This window comes from Oncorhynchus nerka, linkage group LG7 (assembly GCF_034236695.1).
Source record: "Oncorhynchus nerka isolate Pitt River linkage group LG7, Oner_Uvic_2.0, whole genome shotgun sequence".
Classification (NCBI taxonomy): Eukaryota; Metazoa; Chordata; class Actinopteri; order Salmoniformes; family Salmonidae; genus Oncorhynchus; species Oncorhynchus nerka.
Genome location: NC_088402.1, coordinates 86,547,323 through 86,557,206, shown reverse-complemented (window position 1 = coordinate 86,557,206; position 9,884 = coordinate 86,547,323).

Sequence of the window (9,884 nt, the reverse complement as noted above, 5' to 3'; positions counted from 1 at the left end):
CTTCCTCTCTCTCAATCTGTCTGACTGTGTCTGTCTGTCTATTAATGTTATCTATCTATCTGTTCAATGACAAGCATCCAGATATGTATCAAAATAACCTGTGAGGTATTTAGCAGTTAGCTTCAATTGAATTTGCTTCCATGTGTAGGTCTACTGTTTGGCCAAATCACATGATGTGTCATGAATGACTTGAAAGCTTATGCCACAACACTAAATTAGATTTGCGGCATGGCATATGATTTGAGTTTAGAAGCTCCTTTTCAAAGTTTTTTTTTCTCCAAAATGAGCTCAGTGGCACCACGAGCAGTCTAAACTGATATTCACAGTGGCTCCACGAGCAGTCTAAACTGATATTCACAGTGGCTCCACGAGCAGTCTAAACTGATATTCACAGTGGCTCCACGAGCAGTCTAACCTGATATTCACAGTGGCTCCACGAGCAGTCTAACTTGATATTCACAGTGGCTCCATGAGCAGTCTAAACTGATATTCTCAGTGGCTCCACGAGCAGTCTAAACTGATATTCACAGTGGCTCCACGAGCAGTCTAAACTGATATTCACAGTGGCTCCACAAGCAGTCTAACCTGATATAAACAGTGGCTCCACGAGCAGTCTAAACTGATATTCACAGTGGCTCCACAAGCAGTCTAAACTGATATTCACAGTGGCTCCATGAGCAGTCTAACCTGATATTCACAGTGGCTCCATGAGCAGTCTAACCTGATATTCACAGTGGCTCCACGAGCAGTCTAACCTGATATTCACAGTGGCTCCACGAGCAGTCTAACCTGATATTCACAGTGGCTCCATGAGCAGTCTAAACTGATATTCACAGTGGCACCACGAGCAGTCTAACCTGATATTCACAGTGGCTCCATGAGCAGTCTAACCTGATATTCACAGTGGCTCCACGAGCAGTCTAACCTGATATTCACAGTGGCTCCACGAGCAGTCTAACCTGATATTCACAGTGGCACCACGAGCAGTCTAAACTGATATTCACAGTGGCTCCATGAGCAGTCTAACCTGATATTCACAGTGGCTCCATGAGTGTAAGACTTCACATTGAGCTAAACTTGCAAGTACGTGTCTTTTCTTACTGCCTTTTCAGAACTGACTTTGTTGATATCTGCAATTATGGAACAATTGACTTCCAGTGCATTCAGGAAGTATTCAAATCCCTTGACTTTTTCCACATCTTGTTACGTTACAGCCTTATTCTAAAATGTATTAAACTACATTTTTTCCCTCATCAATCTACACACAATAACCCATAAAACAGTTAAACATTTTTTTTTTTTTAGCAAATGTATTATAAATAAACTGAAATAGCATATTTATATAAGTATTTATATAAGACCCTTTGCTATGAGACTCTACATTGATCTCAGGTGCATCCTGTTTCCATTGATCATCCTTAATATGTTTCTACAACTTGATTGGAGTCCACCTGTGGTAAATTCTATTGAGTGGACATGATTTGGAAAGGCACACACCTGTCTATATAAGGTCCCACATGTCAGACCATAAACCAAGCCTTGAGGTCAGTAGAGCTCTGAGACAGGATTGTGCTGAGGCAAAGATCTGGGGAAGGGTACCAAAACATTTCTGCAGCATTGAAGGTCCCCAAGAACACAGTGGCCTCAATCATTCTTAAATGGAATAAGTTTGGAACCACCAAGACTCTTCCTAGAGCTGGCCGCCCAGCCAAACTGAGCAATAGGGGGGAGAAGGGCCTTGGTCAGGGTGACCAAGAACCAGATGGTCACTCTGACAGAGCTCTAGAGTTCCTCTGTGGAGATGGGAGAATCTTCCAGAAGGACAACTATCTCTGCAGGACTCCACCAATCAGGCCTATATGGTAGAGTGGCCAGACGGAAGCCACTCCTCAGTAAAAGGCACATGACAGCCTGCTTGGAGCTTACCAGAAGGCACTTAAAGTCTCTCAGACCATGAGAAACAAGATTATCTGGTCTAATGAAACTAAGATTGAACTCTTTTGCCTCAATGCCAAGCGTCACGTCGCGAGGAAGTCTGGCACCATCCCTATGGTGAAGCATGGTGGTGGCAGCATCATGCTGTGGGGATGTTTTTCTGTGGGAGGAACTAAGAGACTAGTCAGGATCGAGGGAAAGGAGCAAAGTACAGATCCTTGATGAAAACCTGCTCCAAGGCGCTCAGGACCTCAGACTGGGACGAAGGTTCACCTTCCAACAGAACATCAACCCTAAGCACACAGCCAATACCAATGCATGAGTGGGTTTGGGACAAGTCTCTGAATGTCCTTGAGTGGTCCAGCCAGAGCCCGGACTTGAACCCGATCGAACAGAGAGACCTGAAAATCGCTGTGCAGCGACGCTCCTCACCCAACCGGACAGAGCTTGATAGGATCTACAGAGAATAATGGGAGAAACTCCCCAAATACAGGTGTGCCAATGCTGTAGCATCATACCCAAGAAGACTTGAGGCTGTAATCGCTGCTAAAGGTGCTTCAAAAAGTACTGAGTAAAGGGTCTGAATAACTATGTAAATGTGATATTTCAGTTCTTTTTTATTTATTAATTTTTTATACATTTGCAAAAAGGTTTTAAAAAATGCAGTTTGTTGTCATTATTGGGTATTGTGTGTAGATTAATTATAAAAAATTATTTGTCACCTTCATTTAAGAACAAATTCTTATTTACAATGACGGCCTACACCGGCCAAACCCGGACGACGCTGGGCCAATCACGGCCGGTTGTGAAACAGCCTGGATTTGAACCAGGGTGTCTGTAGTGACGCCTCTAGCATTGAGATGCAGTGCCTTAGAACTCCACGCCACTCGGGAGCCCAAATAAAAAACTTGATCCATTTTAGGATAAGGCTGTAACGTAACAAAATGTGGAAAAGGTCAAGGGGTCTGAAAACTTCCTGAATGCACCGTACTGTGATATGTGGTTGTCCCACATAGCTATCTGTAGATGAATGCACCATACTGTGATATGTGGTTGTCCCACATAGCTATCTGTAGATGAATGCACCGTACTGTGGTATATGTGGTTGTCCCACAAAGCTATCTGTAGATGAATGCACCGTACTGTGATATGTGGTTGTCCCACATAGCTATCTGTAGATGAATGCACCGTCCTGTGATATGTGGTTGTCCCACATAGCTATCTGTAGATGAATGCACCGTCCTGTGATATGTGGTTGTCCCACATAGCTATCTGTAGATGAATGCTCCGTACTGTGATATGTGGTTGTCCCACATAGCTATCTGTAGATGAATGCATTCAACTGTAAGCCACTCTGGATGAGAGTTTCTGCTAAATCAGGGGTTCCCAAACTGTTTCACTCAGACCCCCCTTCCAGCATTGGGGAACATCCCCCCCACGTCTCTTTCTATGGGCACTGAGCACTTTTCATGATAAACTGTTCACATCCCACTGGTTGGTAGAGAGAGGTTTCAGGTTTAAAGGTCACTTCTTGCTCAAACATTACAACAAAATCTATGGACTAACAAAGCGTAGCTAAACACAACAACGTTTTCTGACATGGACTAGGTGATTTGTTGTCTATGTATTCATTTCAAATCAAATACATTTTTATTGGTCACATACACATGGTTAGCAGATGTTAATGTGAGTGTAACGAAAAGCTTGTGCTTCTAGTTCCGACAGTGCAGTAATATCTAACAAGTAATCTTACAATTCCCCAACAACTACCTAATACACACACATCCAAAGGGGTGAATATGTAAGTAAATGGATGAGCGAGCGGCATAGACAAGGTGCAATAGATGATATAAAATACAGTATATACATGTGATATGAGTAATGTAAGATATGTAAACATTATTAAAGTGATATTATTTAGAGTGCGTTGTATAAAGTGACTAGTGATCCATTTATTAAAGTGGCCAGTGATTGGGTCTCAATGGAGGGAGCAGCCTCTCTGAGTTAGTGGTGGCTGTTTACAGTCTGATGGCCTTGAGATAGAAGCTGTTTTTCAGTCTCTCGGTCCCAGCTTTGATGCACCTGTACTGACCTCGCCTTCTGGATGGTAGTGGGGTGAACAGTCATTCGGTGCTGTAGGTGTCCTGGAGGGCAGGTAGTTTGCCCCCGGTGATGCGTTGTGCAGACCGCACCACCCTCTGGAGAGCCTTGCGGTTGAGGGTGGTGCAGTTGCCGTACCAGGCTGTGATTGTGCATCTCGATTGTGCATCTGTAAAAGTTTGTCAGGGTTTTGGGTTTCTTCAGGGTTTCTTCAGCCTCCTGAGGTTGAATAGGCGCTGTTGCGCCTTCTTCATCACACAGTCTGTGTGGGTGGACCATTTCAGTTTGTCTGTGATGTGTAGGCCAAGGAACTTAAAACTTTTCCACCTTCTCCACTGCTGTCCCTTCGATGTGGATAGGGGGGGGGTGCTTCCTCTGCTGTTTCCTGAAGTCCACAATCATTTCATGTGACTCGTTTGATACCTGCCTAATCATACAATCTGTTCTTTTTGTGTTTGGTTGTTTAGTCTCATGCTCTCTGACTAACGCTGTCTGTCTCTGGTCAACAGGTGCTGCTTGGTCTCTGAGTCACTGTCTCCCCTGTCTCGACCCCTGGCTCCTACCCCTCCTTGCGTTTGCTTTGGCAAGCAGGCCAGCCCAGAGCCACTTACTATTTTAATTCTGGAACAGTGCTGAAATCATCATCCCTGCTCTCCTCTGTCATCCATCTCAATGGGAAGTCAAATACGTGACTGACTACTGTGGGGATCCTCCCTGCTGTTTGCCTCTTGACCTTTGAACTGGCACCTGTGTGAACCTGTGTTCTATCCTCAAGGTGACTCCGCTCTGAATATCTTTTTGGAGACATTTTAGAAACATTGTTGACACGGTGTTAGGCCTCGCCTAGTTGTTGATGTTTCGATGCAAGCTGTTTGTCTGAGACTGATAAAAGTTTTGTTTTAAGTCTATTGAAACTGACAACCTAAGCCATATCTCCTGGTTTGAGAGCACACTTTCTGAAATATCACACACACATCTCAAGTTTCCTGTATCTTGGTCCTGGAGGCTGAAGCTTGTGTCACCATGGCGACGGATTCTCCCAACCCCTCCCTGAGGTCCAGAGTTACCATGACGACGGACAACGACTCTTACATGAGCACGTCTAGCCTCCCCTGCTGCCACTTCCTGTCAGCTAACATCATCAACGTGGGTAAGTCAAACCATTTCCTGTTTCCTGCTTGATACTGAATGCTGCACTGTGCCTGTGATAGGTTGGTGACTGTACACATGCGTGAGAGTTGCTGAGTTCCATGGCTTAGGGTTTAAATGGGTTAATTTCTATAATCTAATCTCCTCATCCTCACATCTCCTCATCCCCACATCCCCTCATCCTCTCATCTCCACATCTCCACATCCCCTCATCCTCACATCTCCTCATCTCCACATTTCCACATCTCCTCCCTTGGGATAAGGAGTGTCTCTCAGACAGACCCTCTACTACAGAGCCTGCTTAGTTCCAGACTGCCTGTCTGAGACAGAGAGAGGCAGAGAAAGACTGCCTGTCTGAGACAGAGAGAGGCAGATAAAGAGATCTCAGAGCCCACACATTCCATGTACCAGCTACACCCACCATTGACCGTAGTCTAGACATAGTTTATGTAGCTGTAGTCTCTGTATTATTCGCCTACCTCCTCATGCCTTTTGCACACATTGTATATAGACTGCCCATTTTTTTCTACTGTGTTATTGACTTGTTAATTGTTTACTCCATGTGTAACTCTGTGTTGTCTGTTCACACTGCTATGCTTTATCTTGGCCAGGTCGCAGTTGCAAATGAGAACTTGTTCTCAACTAGCCTACCTGGTTAAATAAAGGTGAAATAAAATTTAAAAAAAGTCTAGACATAGTTTATATAGCTGTAATCTAGACATAGTTTATATAGCTGTAGTATAGACATAGTTTATATAGCTGTAGTCTAGACAGTTTATATAGCTGTAGTCTAGACATAGTTTATACATTTACATTTACATTTAAGTCATTTAGCAGACGCTCTTATCCAGAGCGACTTACAAGTTTATGTAGCTGTAGTCTAGACAGTTTATGTAGCTGTAGTCTAGACATAGTTTATATAGCTGTAGTCTAGACATAGTTTATATAGCTGTAGTCTAGACAGTTTATATAGCTGTAGTCTAGACAGTTTATATAGCTGTAGTCTAGACAGTTTATATAGCTGTAGTCTAGACAGTTTATATAGCTGTAGTCTAGACATAGTTTATATAGCTGTAGTCTAGACATAGTTTATATAGCTGCAGTCTAGACATAGTTTATATAGCTGTAGTCTAGACATAGTTTATATAGCTATTGTAAAAGGTCTGGGTGTAGCTGGTGCAGAGGAGTCAGGCGCAGGACAGCAGAGATAAGTAATAAAAGTAACTTTACTCAAAATTACCAAATAAATGTTGAAATACCGAGCCCACACAAATGGACCGAAATACATAAAACAAACACGCACAAAAACCATGGGGAAACAGAGGGTTAAATAATGAACATGTAATTGGGGAATTGAAACCAGGTGTGTAAAACAAAGACAAAACAAATGGAAAATGAAAAGTTGATCGGCGATGGCTAGAAGGCCGGTGACGTCGACCGCTGAACGTCGCCTAAACAAGGAGAGGGACCAACTTCGGCGGGAGTCGTGACAGCTGTCGTCTAGACATAGTTTATACAGCTGTAATCTAGACATAGTTTATATAGCTGTAGTCTAGACATAGTTTATACAGCTGTAATCTAGACATAGTTTATATAGCTGTAGTCTAGACATAGTTTATACAGCTGGAGTCTAGACATAGTTTATATAGCTGTCGTCTAGACATAGTTTATAAAGCTGTAGTCTAGACAGTTTATATAGCTGTAGTCTAGACAGTTTATATAGCTGTAGTCTAGACATAGTTTATATAGCTGGAGTCTAGACATAGTTTATATAGCTGTCGTCTAGACATAGTTTATACGGCTGTAGTATAGACATAGTTTATACAGCTGGAGTCTAGACATAGTTTATACGGCTGTAGTCTAGACATAGTTTATACGGCTGTAGTCTAGACATAGTTTATACGGCTGTAGTATAGACATAGTTTATACGGCTGTAGTCTAGACATAGTTTATACGGCTGTAGTCTAGACAGTTTATATATTGTAAGTCGCTCTGGATAAGAGCGTCTGCTAAATGACTTAAATGTAAATGTAAATGTAAATATATCTGTAGTATAGACATAGTTTATACGGCTGTAGTCTAGACATAGTTTATACGGCTGTAGTATAGACAATTTATATATCTGTAGTATAGACATAGTTTATACAGCTGTAGTATAGAGATAGTTTAAATAGCTGTAGTATAGACATAGTTTATACAGCTTTATATAACTGTAGTCTAGACATAGTTTATACAGTATGGTATAGACGCTAGAACATGGTAAGTCTAGTCAATACCATCTCAGTTCAATGTAAATGTCACACCCTGACCATAGAGAGCCTTTTATTCTTTATGTTGGTTAGGTCGGGGTGTGACTAGGGTGTGTTATCTAGATTATTGTATGTCTATGTTGGCCTGGTATGGTTCCCAATCAGAGGCAGCTGTTTATCGTTGTCTCAGATTGGGGATCATATTTAGGCAGCCATTTTCCCCACTGTGGTTTGTGTGATCTTGTGTGTAGTGGGTTGTGAGCACTCTATGACTTCACCTTTCGTTTGGCTCTTTATTTTTAATTTTTTGTGAGTTTCATTTTAATTAAACATGTGGACCTCTACGTATGCTGCGTCTCGGGTCCGACATTCATTATAACGATCGCGATAGTAGGCCTGGTTCAGGAATCTGATTCATCCTGAATGAAGGAGATTTTATTGGTCAGTTGGTGAATTGAACAGAAATGACCTGGTGGATAATTATAAGCGAGTTGTGTGTTCAACTATCGCCTGCCAGGAGTGACCGGATCTTTTGATTAATTTCTCTGGATTCATTTGTCAGCAGCAGTTGTGTAAGAAAGTAAGACTCAAACAGAGCCGTGCCTCATCGTAAATCCCTAAAGCACATTCTTTCAAGCAGGAGTAGAAATGGCATCCTCTTTATTTGATCATATTCCTAAGGTGAACAGAGATGATTGGAAGATGGGATTCCAGATTACAGCCAATGAACCTGTCCTCTAGTTTTACATTTACATTTACATTTAAGTCATTTAGCAGACGCTCTTATGAACCTGTCACCTTATGACATCAGTGGAACAGCCACTTTACAATAGTGCATCTAGGTCTTTTAAGGGGGGTGAGAAGGATTACTTTATCCTATCCTACGTATTCCTTAAAGAGGTGGGGTTTCAGGTGTCTCCGGAAGGTGGTGATTGACTCCGCTGTCCTGGCGTCGTGAGGGAGCCAATGAACCTGTCCTCTAGTTTTACACAGCCAATGAACCTGTCCTCTAGTTTTACACAGCCAATGAACCTGTCCTCTAGTTTTACACAGCCAATGAACCTGTCCTCTAGTTTTACACAGCCAATGAACCTGTCCTCTAGTTTTACACAGCCATGAACCTGTCCTCTAGTTTTACACAGCCAATGAACCTGTCCTCTAGTTTTACACAGCCAATGAACCTGTCCTCTAGTTTTACACAGCCAATGAACCTGTCCTCTAATTTTACACAGTCAGTGAATTTCTACAGTTTGTTCTAAAAGTCAATTCATTAGTCTCTGCTTCACAAAGCAACTTGATACATTGGTACTGTGATATATGCATACCCCCCCCCCTCCCACTGTGACATATGCATCCCCCCACTGTGATATATGCATACCCCCACTCTGATATATGCACCCCCCACTATGATATATGCATACCCCCCACTGTGATATATGCATACCCCCCACTGTGATATATGCATACCCCCCACTGTGATATATGCATACCCCCCACTGTGATATATGCATACCCCCCACTGTGATATATGCATCCCCCACTGTGATATATGCATACCCCCACTGTGATATATGTATACCCCCCCACTGTGATATATGTATACCCCCCACTGTGATATATGCATCCCCCACTGTGATATATGCATCCCCCCACTGTGATATATGCATCCCCCCACTGTGATATATGCATCCCCCCCCACTATGATATATGCATCCCCCCACTATGATATATGCATTCCCCCCCCCCACTGTGATATATGCATTCCCCCACTGTGATATATGCATCCCCCCACTGTGATATATGCATTCCCCACTGTGATATATGCATCCCCCCCCACTGTGATATATGCATTCCCCCCACTGTGATATATGCATCCCCCACTATGATATATGCATCCCCCCACTGTGATATATGCATCCCCCCACTCTGATATATGCATTCCCCCACTGTGATATATGCATCCCCCCACTGTGATATATGCATCCCCCCCCACTGTGATATATGCATCCCCCACTGTGATATATGCATACCCCCACTGTGATATATGTATACCCCCACTGTGATATATGTATACCCCCCACTGTGATATATGCATCCCCCCCACTGTGATATATGCATCCCCCCACTGTGATATATGCATTCCCCCCCACTATGATATATGCCCCCACTATGATATATGCATCCCCCCACTATGATATATGCATCCCCCCACTGTGATATATGCATTCCCCCCACTGTGATATATGCATACCCCCCACCCCCATTCCCCCCACTGTGATATATGCATTCCCCCACTATGATATATGCATTCCCCCCACTGTGATATATGCATCCCCCCACTGTGATATATGCATTACCCCCCCCCCCACTATGCTATACCCCCCCACTGTGATATATGCATCCCCCCCACTGTGATATATGCATACCCCCCACTATGATATACCCCCACTG